General features: G+C 42.6%; 1 protein-coding gene across 2 annotated transcripts in view; it reads right to left on the bottom strand.

Moving 5' to 3' along the window:
- LOC132381044 (uncharacterized) overlaps nt 1-2878 on the bottom strand; it is a 92792-nt gene extending 89914 nt beyond the window's left edge. Inside the window, exon 1 of one of the 2 annotated variants that reach the window (XM_059950158.1) lies at nt 2500-2878. The gene's annotated coding sequence lies outside the window, so the exon portion shown is untranslated. Of the gene's footprint in view, nt 1-2161; nt 2431-2499 lie in introns of those variants that run through there. The other variant, XM_059950159.1, reaches the window with a different exon arrangement.
- Nucleotides 2879-20100: the final 17222 nt, after the last annotated feature.

Below are 20100 nucleotides of genomic sequence, written 5' to 3'. Positions count from 1 at the left end.
TCCCAGTCTACTCTATCCAACTCCTCCTTCATCCCCTTGTAGCCTTCCTTGTTCAGAACACTAAACAAGTTTTAAGATCAAGCTATTGCACCCTCCATTTGCATGAGAAATTCAATCATAATGTAATCATACGTCAGTGCAGCTGCTCTACCCTGACCAAGAAGCCCTTCCAAGCAAGTCCCGTTTGCCTGCATGTGGTCCTATCCCCGTAATCCTTTCCAATCCACATACCGATTCAGCTATCTTTTGAAAGCTGCTATTGTGCCTGCCTCTACCACTTCTTCTCGCAGCCTGTTCTATATCTGGACCATCCACTGTCCACACAAAAGTTGCCTCTCAGATTTACATTAAAATTTTCCCAGCTCACCTGTCATCTCTGGCTCTTAATTTCCCTACCCTGGGGGGAGAAAAAACGTTTTCACTCTATCCATGCCCCTCATGATTTTAACGACCTCAAAGAGATAAGACCATCACTTTTCAAAAGCTACCCAACTAAGACTATTCTCCTCACTCCTTCCACAAGTGTCTGGTGGGGAGAATCCAGTGCACAGGATCGCAAGAGGATGCAGAGCGTTATAGACTCAACCAGTTCCATCATGGGTACAACCCTCCCCACTATAAAGGGCAAACACTAAAAAATCAGCAGATGCTGAAAATTTAAGCAACGCACACAAAATGCCGTGGAACGCAACAGGCCACAGGAAGGCAGTTTACATCATTAACAATCCCCACCATTGAACACATGCCCTCTTCTTGTTACTGCCACCAGAAAGGTAGTACAGGAGGCTGAAGATCCACTATTGAACGATTCAAAAACAGCTTCAGACTTCTAAGTGGTCTCTTAACCCATGGACACTACTACCTTGCTGTTCCTGTTTTTATAACGCTATTTATTTACTCCAAGGTTTATAGTAATTTCAACTCTTCGCACCGCTTTCTGGCTGCAGAACAACTTTCACACATTGTAAGTCAGTGACAGTGGATCTGATTTGGTACATCTCTCCTTTGCCAAAAGGCGGTTCTCACGAAAGGACGGGGCTTGACTAATCTTTTAATAATGGGGTTTCACAGGGGATGGGGTGAGGAGGTGAAAACCCAAACCAAGAGGCTGGGGCGGGGGCACAGTAGTGAAGTGGTCAGCACAATCCTTTACTGTGCCAGCAATCAACGTATCCTCTAAGGTGTGTGCATGCACACATCATTTGCTACTATCTCACAAAGGAACTTAAACTGCACACAAAAAGTTGTCACCCTCTATCTCGTTGGCATGTTAGGAACATTTCACGATCGCTCACAATCACAGTTCCTTTTCCAATTTCCAATGCGGACGGCATTGACAACGTGGAGTTTGCGATGATTCGTCCGCAGATTTTAGAACTGGCTTATTTATACTGTTATTATTGAATAAATTATTCGGTGCGCACATGTTGTTGTCGCTGGTCAAAAAAAAATTGCACAGCACAAGATTTTATGCACACATTGGTCATCACAAATTAGAGGGTACGATGCCAATAACCCAGGTTCGATTCCCGTCGCTGCCTGTAAGAAATGTGTACGTTCTCCCCGTGAGCACCTGGGTGTGCGCCGGTTTCCACCTTCATTCCCAACACCTGCGGGTTGGTGAACTATTCGGTCATTGTAAATTACCCCGTGATTAGGCTAGGGTTAAATCGGGGGGTTGCTGGACGCCACGGATCTTGCTCCGCGCTGTATCTAAAAAAAAACTGGTCACTAATAAACACAAATTTAAAGATTAAACAAATATCCCTCAAGGCGTTTACGGATTAGGAGGGAGCCATCTATCATCTTGCACACCTCTATCAAGTCACAGCAATAATGGGTTAAAGTCATTGTGTAAGAAATTTGCCACAGCAAGATCGCACACACACAGACAAAAAGCATGGAAGTCTATTTGGGTGCTTATTGATTGGAAGATCAGGCGGTGCTCTCACAATAAAATCAGGAGCCCTCACACATGTACCTGCGAGCACACAGGGGTGAAGCTTGACGATGCATTTGAAGGACCTCGCTGGGAAGGAGGCCTTCGCAAAACAGCCCTTGAATCATTTCTGGATTTGGAGCTAAAACCCCTCTCGCGCTGAAGTGCAACACTAGCGCGCTGCTGCGTTTTCTTACAGTCAGGGACAAGGAGAACCCTTACCTGGTCAGGTCTCGGCAGGTGACGTTTTCTTGGGAGTGGGCTAACGACGCGAAGGGGGCCAACAGGATTCAGTGACTGGGGAACACGGGTCTATTCGCATGCAGATACTCTTACAGCGCAGCATTTCGGAGACAGGGAAGAGTAAAAGACAACAGCTCGAAAGTGAAAGTACAGGCGAAACAGATTCGATGCGACCTGATCAGTTTAGTGGAAATAATCGCGCCCGAGGCGAACCAAGACTCCCTCTGCGAGAAAGCCCCGACAACAATTAGTGAAACTTCTCCACTTGTACGAAAAGCCCGCACCGGGAGACCGATTTATCGCCAAGTGTCACTTGCCTCGAGTTTGCAGGGAGCCGCTTGTTTCTTCATAGGGAGCAGATGTTGGCAGTAACTCCGGGGATTCGACAACGTGCCTTCTCAGGGAAAGATCACATCACAAATGTCAGTGCACATGGCTCAGCGGCTGCAGGCAATACCTGGACTGAGCGTAAAACGCATGTACTTCTGTCTTGGCACCGAATTTATTTCGCAACCTCCCCCTGGGCCATGTGATTTCCCGGCAGCCAGACTGCAGCTGTTAACACAGCGACCCGAGCGGCTCTCGGAAGACCGGCACTCGCTCTCCGTCCGATCGCCGCGACAGTGTGCATTGCTGATCCGGGATAGTGTCAGTCACTGATCTGGCACAGTACATATGACCCAGTACCATACTTTCCCCCGCCTCAGTTCATTGCTCACGATTTACCAAGCAGAATTACTGACTAGAGCAACATCGATTCTGTGTCACTATCCATTACTAACCTAGTACTGTGCCTATTTTTAAACAGGCATAATGCCCCAAATACTGTCTATTTAAAGAGCAAACGAGGAAATCTGCAGATGCTGGAAATTCAAACAACAACACACACAAAATGCTGGTGGAACACAGCAGGCCAGGCAGCATCTATAGGGAGAAGCGATGTCGATGTTTCGGGCCGGGACCCTTTGTCAGGACTTGTTCACCTTATGGACCTGAAACGTGAAAAGCACTCAGGCCATTTGATGTAGAGAGCAATTCCAGCCCCTGCAGCTATCTGACCGACTTTCCACCATGGCCACATTTATTGGCCTGTTGTACAGTATTTCTTGTAGTTGAAGAACCTTTTGGAAATGTTGGATATTTAACCTCTAGTTCATTGTCTTTGCCTTTTTCCCTGTGTGTACATAAAAAAAAACAGTGAAATGCATTATGTCAAATCAGTGAGGATTGTACAAGTGTCTCCATGCTTCCAGCACCACCACAACACTACCACAATTAAACTTAGATAAAACTGTATGTTGTTCTTAATTATAGCACTCTCATAAATTGTGATATCTGCATGAGAGGCGCTGCCATACACCTGCATGGCTGATCTCGTGAAAGCTGATGAACTCCTTCAGTTTTGAAGTTTGTTCCCTGGCTGTGCCTCGAATCCCAATTGGTCAAAAAACATTAAGTCAAACTATGTCCATAACTTCAGTTGATGCCAAGTACACACACTAATGTTCCTTCTATCACTAGGCAACCAGATTACGTTTATATGTTGAATGACATTGATTGTATATTTATAAAACGGCCGCACTTGATGGACTGAGTACTATGGAGAACAAACTATTAAAAAAAATTATGTTTTAAAATGTATAGATACAGCATAGTAACAGGCCCTTCCGGAGAACATACAAGCTCCTTCTGGGCAGCGATGGGAATTAAACTCAGGCCACTGTCACTCTAACAATTGTACTGACTGCTCTGCCACCATGCCACCCAAGGATCACATTGGCAACTGATATGAGAACGTCAGGGATGAATGCAGGGAAAGAACATTTGGCCTGTCCCCCTATCCACAACTTTGTATGGCAACTACTCTGTGCAAGACTGCAATAAGTTGCAGAGTTGTGAATGCAGCCCAGTCCGTGACTAAAAATAGTTCTCCTCCATTGATTCTGTCAGCGCTTCCCACTGCCATGGAAAAAGCAGCCAACATAATCCTCTGACCCCGTTCATTCTCCTTTCTTCACCCCTCCCCCCCCAAACTGGGGAGAAGATACAAAAGTCTAAGAGCACATACCACCAAAACAGACCATTGACCTCATAATCTATCTCGTTAGGATCTTGCACTTTATAATTCCCTTTCTCTGGACTTTCAACATTTTATTCTGCATTGTTATTGTTTTAGCTTAGTTCTAACTCAATGCAATCTAATTTGCAGGAACGATTTGTGGAGAGGATGTCTAAGACGGGAAAACACAGCCTCAGAATAGAGGGGCATCCTTTTAGAACTTCTTTAGCCAAAGAGTGGTGAATCTGTGGAATTTGTTGCCACAGGTAGCTGTGGAGGCCAAGTCATTGTTCAGGTTTGAGGCAGAGGTTAATAGATTCTTGATTAGTCAGGCATGAAAGAATATGGGGAGAAGGCAGGAGATAGAGGCTGAAAGGGAAAATAGATCAGCCAAAACGAAATGGTGGAGCAGACTCAATGAGCCAAATGGCCTAATTCTGCCCCTATATCTTATTTAAGAAAAGCTTTTCACTGTACCTTGCTACATGTGACAAAAATAAACATATAACCAATAATAACCACCAGTCTCAAGGACAGCTTCTACGATTCAAGATACAAAATTCAAGATTCAAAAACTTTATTGTCATTCCAACCATACATCAGCTCTGCAGGGCAGAATGAGACAGCGTTTCCCAGGAGCAGTGCAATCATAACATAACAAACGCAACAATAAATAGTAAACACAACAATAAATAGTAAAACACAACAGCCACATGCCAGTTAAAATCAAGTTATAAGTGTCCAATGTGAGTTAAAAGTGTCCAAAGCAGAGTCAGGTGGAGCAGCTATTTAGCAGTCTGACTGCCTGTGGGAAGAAACTGTTTAGGAGCCTTGTGGTTTTAGTTTTGATGCTCCTGTAACATTTACCTGATGGCAGAAGAACAAACAGTTCATGGAGAGGGTGTGAGGGGTCTTTAATGATGTACCTTGTCTTCTGGAGACATCGACTCTGAAAGAGGTCTCGGACAGAAGGTAGGAAGACCCTAATAACCTTCTCTGCTCCCCTAATCACCCTCTGCAAGGCTTTTTTGTCGGCAGCATTGCAGCTGGAGTACCAGGTTGTGATGCAAAAGGTCAGCACACTCTCAACCACGCCTCTGTAGAACATAATTAAGATGTTAGTGGGGAGTAATGCTTGTTTAAGTTTCCTCAGAAAGTGCAATCTCTGCTGGGCCCATTTCACAATCCCAGTGGCGTTCCTGGACCAGGCGAGATTGTCCGAGATCTGCACCCCAAGGAACTTGATGCTTATAAGACTGTTGTAAGACTTGAAAGGACCTCTTATTCAATAAAGATGAATTCTCGATCTCTCAGTCTATCTTGTCATGGAACTTATACTATATCTGTCTAATGCACTGCACTTTCTCTGTAACTGTAACATTATATTCTGCATTCTATATTCCTTCCTTTAGTACTACAGTAATGTGCAAATATCTAATGCACAGACTAGGGTGCCTAAGACTTTGGCACAGAACTGCAGCAACTTAATGTACTGCACTTTACTACCACCACACAGAAAAACAAATTTCATGATATATGTGAATGATGATAAACCTGATTCTGATATGGGTCTCTATTGTGGACTGAGAGCGGGAAGGGTGGGGGGGGGGGCCGGCAGAAAGAGGGGAAAAGTGGTTGGGGAAAGGGGAAGGGCAAGGGGAGGGAGCAGGGAGCACCTGTAATGATCAATAAATCAACTGTTTAGAATCAAATGACCTTGTCTGGTATCCCAGAGCTGGTTGTGTTTGCACCCATGCCACCATCCCCCTCCCACTTCTGGCTCTCCTTCTCTACCACTCGTCCCACACCCTTGCAGTCGCGCTCCACACTGGCCATTCCCAACATCCTTAGCCCCCACCAGATTTATAACTCACTTTCTGCTCCACATTGACAAATACAGTATGATGTAAGGGTCGTAGGCACCCTAGCTATACAGATGTGCCTAAGACTTTGGCAAAGAACTCTACTTCGATATATTTGGAATGATCTCTATGGATAATGCAAAAGCAAAAGCTTTCCACCCCATCTCAGTACCCGTGACGATAATAAACTGATTACCAATTCAGTGTTCCTTCACTTACACGCTGACTTCAGTTCTTTGTGGGAATGGGACCCGCTCTCGGGGTTTCATAACTGGCCATTGTTTGGCCCGCCAAGGGCTCGGCCTAAGAGTCCGGCTTGGATTTGGAAGCCTGAGATCTTGGGGCTCTGGAGACGGGTGGATCGAGGGTCGGTGTCATGGCAGGAGACATGTGTCATTGAGGCAGTCGAAACATCTACGGCTATACACCTGGAAACTTGAGATCTTTAAGATCTTCAGGCACAGAGCTCGAAAAAAGCGACCGATCAGACTTTAAACATCATAAACCAGTGAGTTGCTTGTTACGTCTCCCTGCCCACTGGGAAAACAGACACTTCCTTCTCCCTTATTAGGGAGAGAGAGAGGCTGTGGTATGTTGTTTACCGGGTGAAATGTGAAATCTTTGGGGTAACCGCAAGTCAGTGTTTTTGCTCGCTCTTGAGTGCTCGGTGGTGGGTGCCGATGATTTTTTTTGCCGGTGGTTGGGGGGGGGGTGTTGTTGCTTATGTGTGGGGGGGGGAGCTGGGGGGACCTCGGGGTTCTACCATTCAATCGTAGTTTATTCTTTGGGGCACTCCTGTGTTTTTGTGGATAGCTGCAAAGAAAAAGCCTTTCTGGATGTATATTGTATATATTTCTCTGACATTAAGTTGGACCTTTGAACCTTTGAACTTAGTATGGTTATAATTTGTAGCTCAGAGCCACGTTTTGCTCTACCCTCATATTCCTTGATGCCTTTAAAATATAGATTCAGATTTATTTATCACAGGTACATTGAACCACACAGTGAAACCTGTTTATTTGCATTAGCAACTAAAACACTCAAGGATGTGCTGGGGGCAGCCCGCAAATGCCACCACACATTCCGGCATCAACGTAGCATGCCAACAAAGCTCACCAGAATGTACAAACAACAACCACTACAGCAACAAAATTTAAAACAGACAACAACAAAACAATTTCCTTTACCACCTTCTCACCCCTGCGCCATCATGCACACACAATCAGGCCTCCAACCCCAGGGCAAGCTGCATCCGGGGCTCCAGACCAGAATGTAATATCTAATACTATTGAAGTCCAAGATCTCTAGGAGATATTTTCCTTTTTCCTACAACATGACCTTTCCATGACCATTGTGACTGGGGTTCTTGACTACATCTTGGCTCTTCCTCACATTCCTGCTTTATCTATTGGACAGAGCGGTGATAAAGCTCCCATAGTCCTCACCTTTCACCCTACTTGTCTCTGCAGTGGATATGTTGATGCACTTTCTGTTACCTTTAATGAGATTTCACCTGTGCACTTCTCTTAACCTCCCCTCACTTCCCAGCATTCTGGAAAGGCATTCCCTTCAGACTATGTAGTCCGTACTTCTGTTTCCAGCAATCAACCTCCTTCTCGAGCATCAAGAGTCAAGGGTCAACTTTATTCTCCATATACAGTTCATTTACATGTATCAGGAATTTGCTAGGGTGTAATGTGCAACAACAAACAACATTCAACAATGAATAAAGAACAATATAAAAATAACACAAGAGATTAAAGTACAGATATGGAATAAAATGTGCCTAAATAAATAAATAGCAGCATTCAGTTACAAAGTAAATAGCATTACAATGCAGTGACAGGAGCAATAAATTGAAGGGGTGAAGGGGTGGAACGGCATCTCCCTCTCTCTTTTTTTCTCTTTCTCACTCACTCAGTCTGTCTATTTCTGTGTAAAGAGTGAACATAAAATTCTCCAAATGTTAAGTTATGACTTAAGTCATGAAGTGGGACTGGAGAGAATAGGGCTTATTTTCCCTCTGGAGCACTGGGGGCTGAGGGGGTGACCTTATATATAAGATCAGGAAGGATGTAGAAAGGGTGTTGATAAAGTCTTTTTTCTAGGGAGGGGATATCTAAAACTTGAGGACGTGACTTGAGCGGGTAAGGGAATGATTTAAAAATAACTTGAGGGTAAACATTTTCACAAAAGGAGTGTGGGCATTTGGAATGAGATGCCAGAGGTTGTGCTAGAAGTAAGATCATCTACAATGTTTAAATAATAAACAGAAGAAATTCTGCAGATGCTGGAAATACAAAGCAACACACACAAAATGTTGGAGGAAATCAGCAGGTCAGGCTGGAAATGAACAACCAGTTAATATTTTGGGCCTTTGTCCAAAACATTTAAATGGCAACAGCGCAAGTATATGAAGAGGCAAGATTCAAAGGGATATGGGCCAAATGCAGGCAAATGGGATTATCGCCAGTGGGCACCTTGGTCAGCATGAACAATTGGACTGAAGGAGCTTCCTCCAGGCTTTGTCACACCATGACTCAGGAAAAGCTTACTGCCTCTCCTTCCAGTTCACACGAAGGGTCTCTTACCCAAAACCTTCACACCATCTCTCTCTTTAGATGCTGCCTCTCATGGTGGAAATCCAAAGCAACACATACACAATGCTGGAGGAACTCAGCAGGTCAGGCAGCACCTATGGAAATCAAGAAACAGTTGACTATTCATGCCAAATCCCTTCAGAGACTCATTACCAGTATTTTCTGTTTCTCGATTGATTTCTCTCTGTCTTAAATGCATTCAGTGCCTGGGCCTCCACAGCCCTGTAGGATACAGAAGATCAAACCTTTACCTCTCTCTGCGTGAAGGAATTATCTCCACTCTGAACGGCTGAAGTCTTAAGTGGAATCCTGATTCAAAGCACTCCAGCCTGCAAATAAATTCAAGAAAGTACACTTCAAGGCTGCCTATGTAAACATTATTTAATTAATGACAATGAACAACAATATCATCCCAGCATTTTACCTTGCCAAGCCAAGGATTAACTTTGTATGTTTCTCTGAGATGACTCCTCATTCTTCTAAGTCCTTGTGAATGCAGGCACAGTCTGCTTCATGAGATCCACAGTGGAATCACTCAGGTGAAACTACAGTCTGTTCCGCTTCCTCTTTCAGAAGTATTTTCACCCGAACAATGTAAAACTACAAAACTAAAGTGCTTCGCAGAGCAATGCATCTTTAAGTGTCAATATGGATAAGATTTCAGCTCTGCACAATGTTAAAATGAAAGTCTGGGATATGAACCTCTCTGGTTGGAGAGGATCCAGTTACAAAAAGAACATTTGCTCATTGACATAAGGGGTTCTGCAGATGCTGGAGATCTGGAGCAACACACACAATACTGGAAGAGCTCAGTAGCTCAGGCAGCATCCATGGATGGGAAGAAACAGTCGACGTTTTGTGCTGAGACCCTTCCTCAAGACTCCGGCATCTGCAGTATATCTTGTGTCTATGATTTACTTCTTCACCGCAAAGTTTCTTCGAAGTATGCTTACTCTAAAAAGTTTAAATCTTCTCTTTGATGGGAGTTCTACAAGACCCTCTCTCACTGCTCCTGCACTGTGATCTCTGCTGCTCTCCGACTTTCAACCACGTGCTCACCTAGACTTGTTAACACAGCCACGTATCCTTCCTGGGAACTCGTATTTGCCGTTAGTCATTATTCAAAGATAGTTAGTGGATCTTGGTATTCCACTAAGATCCATCCATCTTAGTGGAATAAGATGCCACTAATTCCATCTTAGTGGCATTATAAATAAGATAAATGCCACTTATTTATCTTAGTGGCATAAATAAGATTGGGAATGCAATACAGATGGAGTAAGAGCAGAGTTGTTTATTGTTCCATACACTATCTTTAATTTGGACTTCTAATCTTTTTTTGGCTAGTTGCTAAATGAAAATATTTAAAAATGGAAATATTTGTTCTTGCAACAAATCCTCTACATTTCACTCAGGCCAATCTTCATGCAAAGCTGCCAATGCATGTACTGACAGCTTGGCAAACACACGACTTCAAATATCATGCATGGCAGGAAGCTAGGCATAGTCAGTTAGAATCCGTTATAGATTAGCTTATTCCCCGGACCACTAGTTCTTCAACATAAAGCCAAGCAAAATTAATTAAAGATATCTTTCCACACCAGAGCCATGGGAGCTGATAGTTATAAAAAAACTTTAAAAGTGAGAAGGTTAGCTAGATCAAAGAAGTCTGGAAATTCATTTCTCTTTCTCTCTCTCTCTCTCTCTCTCTCTCTCTCTCTCTCTCTATATATATATATATATATATATATATCTACACACAGTACTGTGCAACTGTCTTAGGTGCTACTTTAACACAATTCTGTAGTAAATTGTCATGAAAAAAATTTACAAAAAATTTGAGTGATGATAAACCTGATTCTGATATGGGTCTCTATTGTGGACTGAGATTGGGAAGGGGGCAGTAGAGGGGAATTATGGTTGTGAATAGGGAAAGGGAGAGGAGAGAGAGCAGGAAGCACCAGAGAATCATTCTCTAATGGTTATTAAACCACTTGCTTGGAATCAAATGACCTTACCTGGTGTCTCAGGGCTGGGTGTGTCTGCACACGTGCCACCCCCTGCTCCTGGCACTCCTTCTCTGCCATCTCCTGTAGCACTTCACCCTGGACATTCCCAAAATCCTTTGCTCCCCCCAGATTTGCAAGCTCGCTCTCCCCTCCACTTTGACAAATACAATACTGTGCAATAGTCTTAGGCAGCCTAGTTATATATATGTATCTGTAAGTCTTTTGTACAGTACTGTACACACACACACACACACACACACACACACACACACACACACACACACACACACACAGAGGGGGCGGAGAGAGATATGGACATGCAGATAGCTCCAGCTAGATAGATATCAAGACACAGATATAAACAAAACCATATATCCTTTGGTAGGGGAGTCTCAAACTAGAGGATGTACTTTGGACTAAATTGAGAGCAGAAAAACTTAAAACAAATTTCTAAGTCAGCACTTTAATTTATTTCCTCAGCACCATCACAAAAAACTATTTGCTTTCTTAAACTAAGGTACATTTGCACAAGCTGAATTGGGATTTTATATGGATAAATGTAGGCACAAGATCACTCCCTATTTCTGGTAAGTTTTTGCCTCCAGCATTACTACAGTCTAGAAAACCAGTGTATTTTAAAGGTTTTTGACCGACCCAAGGAGAATTCCTGGACGGTGTTGAATGGAGCAGAAGCCTTTATCCTGGTCAGAGAGTCAATGTGATTCAGCTTGATGAGACATCTGGTCTGACAAGATCTTCGGATGCATCCTTTCCAGAGTTAGTTACAACCACACACAAAACCTTCATTCATGGCTGTTAGCATTGTAACATGAAATATTGTAGCAACATTTTTATGACCAACACGGCAGTTTGAATCTCAAACAGGTATGACTCAATTTCAGCTGTATCGATCTCCAATTTCTCCAACCTACCTCCCACTCTCTGTTGCTTTCTCTTCCTTCCTCACTGACTTCCCCCACCCTCATCAGCCTGATTTTCCCCTCCTCCACCCAGTCTGTTAGAAATAATTCTGGAGTTCTGAACACTGCAGAATCAGAGATTCAGAAACAGCTTCTTTGCCTCCACGATCAAACTTCTGAATGTTCCATGAAACCATGAGCACCACCTCACTCTTCCTTTTGTTTTGCACTGTTTATTTATTTTGTAAGTAATAGTAATTTAATGCCTCTTCACTGTACTGCTGCTCTGAAATGACAAATTTCACCTCATACGTGTAAGACAGTGATAATAATCCTGATTCTGATTCTAATATTAATTATAAAGAGGATACCAGAGCATACATACAGGATATAAATCCTGTTGACAACTTATAAATGCAGGAGATCCTGTAGAAGCTGGCAATCCAGAGTAACACACACAAAATGCTGGAGGAACTCAAAAGGGCAGGCAGTTTCTCTGGAGAGCAACAAAGAGCTGATATCGCTGGGCAAAACCCTTCATCAGGTCTGGAAAGGAAGAGGGAAGAAACCAGAATAAAAAGCTGGGGGAGGGGAAGGAGCACAGGCTAGAAAGTGAAAGGTGAAACCAGGTGAAGGGGAAGGTGTGTGATAAACTGAGAAGCTGGGAGGAGATAGGTAGAACAGGTAAAAGGCTGAAGAAGAAGGAATCTGATAGGAGAGGAGAGTGGATCATGGAAGAAAGGGAAGGAAGAGGGGCCCCAGAGAGAAGTAATAATCAGATGAGGAGAAGTAGTAAGAGAACAGCTCATGGTTAATCGGTGCTCCTTGAAAGCTTCAGGATGAGATCAGGGAAAGCATTAAATGGCCATCACCTGTATTAAAACATCATTAAATGGTCAAAACAGGTCTCTTTTATTGTAAAGTTCTGGCTAGTTGTACGTTCACAGGCCTTACCTCTATGCCGTCACAGAAGAGGCACATTTTGAGTCCCCTGGAGTCGATAGTATGGTTAGAGTTCATCGATGCATCTGCTGAGAAACTTTCAGACCAGCCACCTGTATAGAATTTCCAAAGGGGTTTTGTTTGTTGGGATATGCTAACATGGTAAATATGTAATTCTGCAAAAGTACCTGTCTACATTCAAAGTGTTAAAGGTAAGTAGGTGATTATAGCCATTGAAACCGAAGTTAATCACTCATTATTGTCCTGATGTTTAGACCATGAGACCATAAGATATAGCAGTAAAATAAGGCCATTTGGCCCATCGAGTCTGCTCCACCATTTCATCTTGGCTGATCCATCTCCCTCTTAACCCCAGTCTTCTGTCTTCTCCCTGTAACCCTGACTAATCTAGAACCTGTCAACCTCTGCCTTAATGACTTGGGCTTCACATCTGCCTGTGGTAGTGAATTCCACAGATTCCCCACTCACTCACTAAAGAAATTCTTCCTCATCTTTATTCTAAAACGACATTGCTGTAGTCTGAGGCTGCGTCTCCTGGTCTTCGTCTCCCCCACCATAGGAAACATCCTCTCCACATCCACTGTATTGAGGACTTTCAACATTCAACAGGTTTCAATGTTTATACTTTAAGACAAATATACATTGTGTGAGGAGAGCAGAATTAGATTCTCAAAAAGGTCCGTAGAGTGAACAAATATCTTTCATATCTTTTAACTAGAGCAGTATGGCTCAGATTAGTCAATCATGTCAACTCCATCTGGCCATCACCAACAAATTCCTCTCACTGGATCTCCTACCCCAACTCTTCCCATCTGCCATCCAGATCTCCATCTCTGACGAAGGGTCATGACTTGAAATGTCAGCTGTCCTTTTCTCTCCATAGTTGCTGCCTGACTTGTTGAGCTTTTGTTGTAGTTTTCAGCTCCAGCTGTGTTAGTTATCTTGCCATCTGCTCGGATTTACTAGGCTAATCTGTACTGTCACTACATTCTGAGCAACTGAGCCATAACTAGCAACTCTTATTAAATTCAGAATCAGAAATCAGAACTAGAATCAGGTTTAGTATCACTGGCATACGTCGTGAAATCTGTAAATTCTGTGGTAGCAGTACAGTGCATTCATGATAATAGAAAAAAATATACCTGTACATTAAGTAGCTAAAGTAAACAAGTAGTGAAAAAATAGGATATAAAAGATAAAGTAGTAAGGTAGTGTTCATGGGTTCGCTGTTCATTTAAAAATCGGATGGCAGAGGGGAAGAAACTGCACCTGATTTGTTGAATGTGCGCCTTCAGGTTCCTGTAATCCTTCCTCATGGTTTCAATGAGAAGAGGGCATGTCCTAGGTGGTGGAATTCCTTAATGATGGATGCTGCCTTTCTGAGGCACCGCTCCTTGAAGAGGTCCTGGATACCATGGAGGCTCATGCCCATGATGGAGCTGGCTAATTTTGCAAATCTTTGCAGCTTACTGTGATCCTGTGCTGTAGCTCTCTCCCCCCCCACCCCACCTGCCCATACCAGTCAGTGACGCAGTTAGCTAGCATACTCTCCACACTACATCTGCAGATAGCTGTGAGTGCTTTCGGTGACACACCACATCTCCTCAAACTCCTAATGAAATATAGCCGCTGTCATATCTCATTTATAGCTTCAAACATCCTGTTTTATCTCCACTACATTCTTACTCATCTACAACGATTGTGGTGCTTTGGCTAATGGCATTATCTTCCCAGCTACAACCAAACTGGATTGTCCTCAATCTTAAATATTTTCCGCTATAGGCACCACTTGGTTTGCCATGAAGCCGTTTTATCTTTACAAAGTATCGATCTTTTTCAGTTCTGTACACAGTAACCCTCAATATCTATATGGCAATAACAACCTCATCATCTCTTCCAGATGTGTGTCTGTTTTCATGAGTCACAGCTCTGTGGCATTTTGCCTGAATATTCTCAGTGGCACACTCAGCTGGGTAAAGTGATCAAGAACAATAATTGGGTTATTCTTTCACTCTGTCATAAATACTCAGGATGTAATTTAATGCCCAAACCAGGGAAGGCCACACAAGGGAAAATAAAGTTTTTATATTCCAAGAGTACCTCTCTCTCCTGGTGATTTGCAGTCAAGAAAATAAATATTCATCACTGTAATATTGAAAATAATAGAAAGTAATCTGTTTCATAGTCAGCAATAAAATATGGGACTTGGCACCATTTTATGGCACGTACTGGTAAGTCCCCAGATTCAAGATTGTTTAATGTCATTTTCAGAACTCAAGTGTAAAGGAGAACAAAATATTTGCTACTCAGTATCCGATGCAGCACAAAAAAACACACACAATAGGATAAAGAACACAATAATAAATAGAAACAGAATAAATATAAATATATATTATATATAAGATTGATTGTATGTCCATAAAGTGATGCTAGGCACAGGAGTGTCTGTACAGAAGGTGACTGATAGGAAATGGTAAAGTATTAGTCATCGAGGGTGTGGAGCAGCGGATTAGTGGGTGCAGATGTTGATCAGCTTTACTGCTTGGAAAGCAAAACTGTTTTTGAGTCACTTGGTCCTGGAATGGATGCTACGGATCCTCTTCCCTGATGGGAGAGGTTGAGATCCTTTATGATGTTACTGGCCCTTTCTGTATATACGTCTTTGATGGCAGGTAGGCTGGTGCTGGTGATGCATTGGGCAGTTTCCACAATCTGTTGTGGCATCTTCCTGTCTGCTGCAGTGCAGTTTCTGTATCAATCAGTGATGCAGCTTGTTAGGATGTTGTCTGCTAATCATCTGTAGTAGAAATATAGATATACAAAGTCCATTTCATTATAGCTTCCTCAGGAAATAGAGGCATTGGTGAACTTTCTGGACTATGTGGGATGTGCTCTGGGACCATGAATGGTTGTGCGAGACATGCACTTCTAGGAGTTTGTAGCTGCTCACAGTTTCCCCTATGGTGCTGCTGTTGTAAGGAGGGTTGTGAATGCTGTAAGTTCTCCTGAAGTCAATAACCAAATCCATAGTCTTGTTTGCATTGAGGAAGAGGCTATTTGCCTGGCACCAAGCGTTGAGCTCTTCCACTTCCTCTCTGTAGGCCAGCTCATTGTTGTTGGTGATGAGCCCCACCAATGTTGAACATGACAGTGTGATTACCCGGATGTTTGGCCATGCAGTTGTGTGTGAGCACGGTGTACAGTGTTACGTACCCATGGGTATCTTGTGCCTGTCACATGACATGATGTAATTAAGGCTCTGCTGGGCATGATGTAATGGTCTTGTGATGGTGGATTGACGTAATTTTCCCACCAGTGAGAGGTCATGTGATAGTTTTTTTCAACAGGGTATAAAAGGGGAACCCCTCCCTGTGACGCGGGCCAGTTCGTGGTTGAATTCGCCAGTGACTCCGCTCTGCTGCACATTTGATGTTATGATGCAGTTTTGTTTTAAAGTAGAGTTTTACTTTCTGCCTTAAGTCTCAAAGGTTATTGCTGGCAGTTTTGCTACAATACTGACAGTTCAGTCCAGCCGGAGAGTGACGATTTATTGAAGTTCGGGAAGCCGAGGAATTGAGGAAAGTTGGTGTTGTTGGCTGTAAAGCAGGTTTGACCTTTTTTAATCTTCCTGCAAGGAATTAGTAACTTGTGTCCAAGATAGCTCCTGCATTTCTGAAAGCAGAAAGAGCTGGACACAGATTTTCGCCAAGGAAAGGTCAGGGCCTTTAAGCCGTTTTATTTCCTTCAATCGTAAATCCCTCAGCAAAGCATCCCTCAGCTGGGATCAGCAGTAACGTCACGAAAGAGGATTTTATTACTTCAAGGAAAGTCTCTCCTAACTGACTGTAAATAATTTTGGGCTTCTTTTTTTTGCAATACTACTTTAAAGAACTGAGTTCACATTTCTCAGTTTAAGAACTGTTCGAGCTGCTGTATAGCAGTCGACTTCCGGTTAAATTAGTCGTTTGTTTACTTTTGGTTTTTTTTTTATCAGTGTTTAATAAATGTTTTACTTGTTATAAAAAACCTGTCTTAATTATATATTCATTGTTGCTGGATCATAACAATTGGGGGCTAGTAGGATGAATCCATTTTTGAGTTTAAATGCTTGTTTGATATTTGATCGGTGTTTTGGAAAAGGGGAATGCCCGATTCTTTTGTTTGATTGGTTTGTGAGTGGCATTCGGCAACAATGAATATTGACGACTTCCTGGAATCGCCAGTTCCAGAGTTATTAGCAAAGGCGAAAAAGAGTGATGTATTTGAGATTGCTAGCAGGTTGGAACTTAATGGTACTTCAAAAGATACAACAAAGCCTGTAATTCACAGGAAAATCACGGAAGACTATATAGAGTCAGGTGTGTTTGATGTATTGATTTTAGATAAGTTTCCTGTGAGTAAAGCAGTCATTCAATTACACCTGGAAAAAGTAGCACTAGAAAAGTTTAAAACAGAAGCTGAATTAAAACAGAAGAAATCCTTGGAACTAAGTTGATTAGAAGCTGAAAATAAAAAGAAACAGTTGGAAGCTAACTTGGAATTACATCAGTTAGAGGCTGAGAACAGAGTGAATTTGAACTTGCGATGCCGGAATTAAAGTCTGAGAATCGGTCCTCTGGTTCTAGAAAAACATCTGTTGTTAGTCAGGAAATCAAATTGGTCCCTCCATTTAGTGAAACAGAAGTAGAGAAATATTTTCAACGTTTTGAAACTGTTACTCTGATTTCAGAGTAGCCGAAAAAGAAATGGTCAGTGTAGTTACAGAGTATAATTAAAGGCAAAGCACAACAGGTTTATACAGCTTTAACTGCTGGGAAAGCACTTGATTATGATACTGTGAAACTGCACATATTGAAGGCGTATGAGTTAGTTCCAGAGGCATATAGAAAAAGATTCAGAAATTTGAAGAAATCTGTGGAAAAAAACTTATGTGGAATTTGTCTAAGCTCCAATTTAATAACAAAAGGTTTAATGTTACAGGAGTACAATATTTTGATAACTCATATTAAAGGAAAAGATAATGTGATTGCTGATTGTCTCGATGTTGAATGTACAATGTAATTTTTTTATTGAGTGATATTTTCACATTTGTAACAATCCTACTGCATAGTAAGTTGTCAGATGCTGTATGATAATACTATATATACCATGTATGTTGTAAATTTTATACATTTGTTTTTTTTGTAAGTAGTTAATTGTTAAAATTTTGTTCATGACAGACCAATTTTTTTTTTGGAGTGAGGTGTTACGTACCCATGGGTATCTTGTGCCTGTCACATGACATGATGTAATTAAGGCTCTGCTGAGCATGATGTAACAGTCTTGTGAAGGTGGAGTGATGTAATTTTCCCACCAGTGAGAGGTCATATGATAGTTTTTTTCAACAGAGTATAAAAGGGGAACCCCTCACTGTGGCGCGGGGCAGTTCGTGGTTGAATTCACCAGTGACTCCATTCTGCTGCGCATTCGGTGTCATGACGCAGTTTTGTTTTAAAGTGGAGTTTTACTTTCTGCCTTAAGTCTCAAAGGTTATTGCTGGCAGTTTTGCTACAATACTGCCAGTTCAGTCCAGCCGGAGAGTGAAGATTTATCGAAGTTCGGGAAGCTGAGGAATCAAGGAAAGTTGGTGCTGTTGGCTTTAAAGCAGGTTTGACCTTTTTTAATCTTCCTGCAAGGAATTAGTAACTTGTGTCCAAGATAGCTCCTGCATTTCTGAAAGCAGAAAGAGCTGGACACAGAGTTTCACCAAGGAAAGGTCAGTGTCTTTAAGACGTTTTATTTCCTTCAATCGTAAATCCCTCGGCAAAGCATACCTCGACTGGGATCAGCAGTAAAGTCACGAAAGAGGATTTTATTACTTCAAGGAAAGTCTCTCCTAACTGACTGTAAATCATTTTGGACTTTTTTTTTGCAATACTAATTTAAAGAACTGAGTTTGCATTTCTTGGTTTAAGAACTGTTCGAGCTGCCGTATAGCAGTCAACTTCCGGTTAAATTAGTCATTTGTTTACTTTTGGGTTTTTTTTTTAGCAATGTTTAATAAATGTCTTATTTGTTATTAAAAACCTGTCTCAATTATATATTCACTGTTGCTGGATCATAACAACAGCAATGGACTCAGCACACAGCCCCTGGGGCACCCGCTGTGAGGAACAATTGTGCATCGTGACCATCTGAGACCGTAGACCCTTCTGTAGGTAAGCACATTGTTGAGTGTCCAGTGTGGCAGGAATGGAGTATTTGATATGCACCATTATCATCCATTCAAAGAAGGTGATTGGTGTAAGTGGCACTGGACACAAGTTATTTAGTTCTGAAAACGTAGAGGGGATGATGGTGGCTGATTTGAAGCATGTGTGGACAGCAGTCTGTATGGCTGAAGTGTTGAAGATGTCAATGAGCTGGGATGTACATTCCCTGAGTACTTGGCTGGGATGTTGTCTGGCCTGGCTGGCTTACTGTGGCTGACTCTGCACCTTCTTACGTCTGTAGCTGTTACAGATAGTGGCTGCTCACTTGGAGACGGGTAGCTATCATGGTCACTGCTGTGTTGCATACTTCAAAACGTGCGTTAAAGTTTTAAGAGGATCAGGGAGGGTGGTGTCACTGGTACATTTGACGCTGATTTTCCTTGTGTTTTCAGTAATATAACCAGTGAAATATGCTGGACATTGTCATCAGACAGGTGTTTCTGAATTATTTGAGTGTAGGCAATCTTTTCCTTCTTGATGCCTTTGGCGATGACTTGGCTGCACTGAGCGCTCTTCCGTCACCAGACCTGAAGGCAGCATCCCGGGCTTTTACTAGGAAGTACATCTCAGTGTTCAGCCAGGGCTTCTGGTTGTGCTGTGAGATTACTGTTCTTGAGGTACCAATATCGTCTACACACTCACTGATGTAGCCGATCACAGATGGGGCATATTCCTCGAGGTCTGTGTCTTCTCCATTTGTTGTGACCTCCTTCAACATCTGCCAATTCATCCATCAACAGTCCTGAAGCATAGAGATTGCCTCATTAGGCCATACACTGATGGTCCTCTTGATTGGTTTCTCCATTTTCAGTAGCAGTGAGGATGCTGGGATTAACGTTATGGAGGTGTAGTCAGAGAAACCAAGATGAGGGATAGGATGTATTTTTAAATACTGCATCTGTTTGTATAAGCATGGTCCGGTCTGTTATTCTCCTGGTGGCCATGCTGGAATTTGTGTAAAATGTCGAGCAGGTTAACATGATTGAAGTCTTTGCAGTTATGAAGAGATGAACTGGATGCCTGTTTTAGGGAGCTGGTGAGCTGGTGATATTGTAAAGGTCTCCCACTGTGACCTTGCTGTTCGCACTTGGTTGGTATGGTTTGGCGGCTGGGGTGGGGGGTGGTTGGTGGTGGGTGGTGGACGTAGACAGTGGTGATGATTCCAGGATACAATGGCTTGTCATATGAAGAGTGTTTGATGGCTCTGGACCTGTATTCACTGAAATTCAGAAGAATAAGGGGTGTCCTCATTGA

This window comes from Hypanus sabinus, chromosome 25 (genome assembly GCF_030144855.1).
Source record: "Hypanus sabinus isolate sHypSab1 chromosome 25, sHypSab1.hap1, whole genome shotgun sequence".
Lineage (NCBI taxonomy): Eukaryota > Metazoa > Chordata > Chondrichthyes > Myliobatiformes > Dasyatidae > Hypanus > Hypanus sabinus.
The sequence above is the reverse complement of the archived record's forward strand: the minus strand, read 5'-3'. Positions and strand labels throughout refer to the sequence as shown.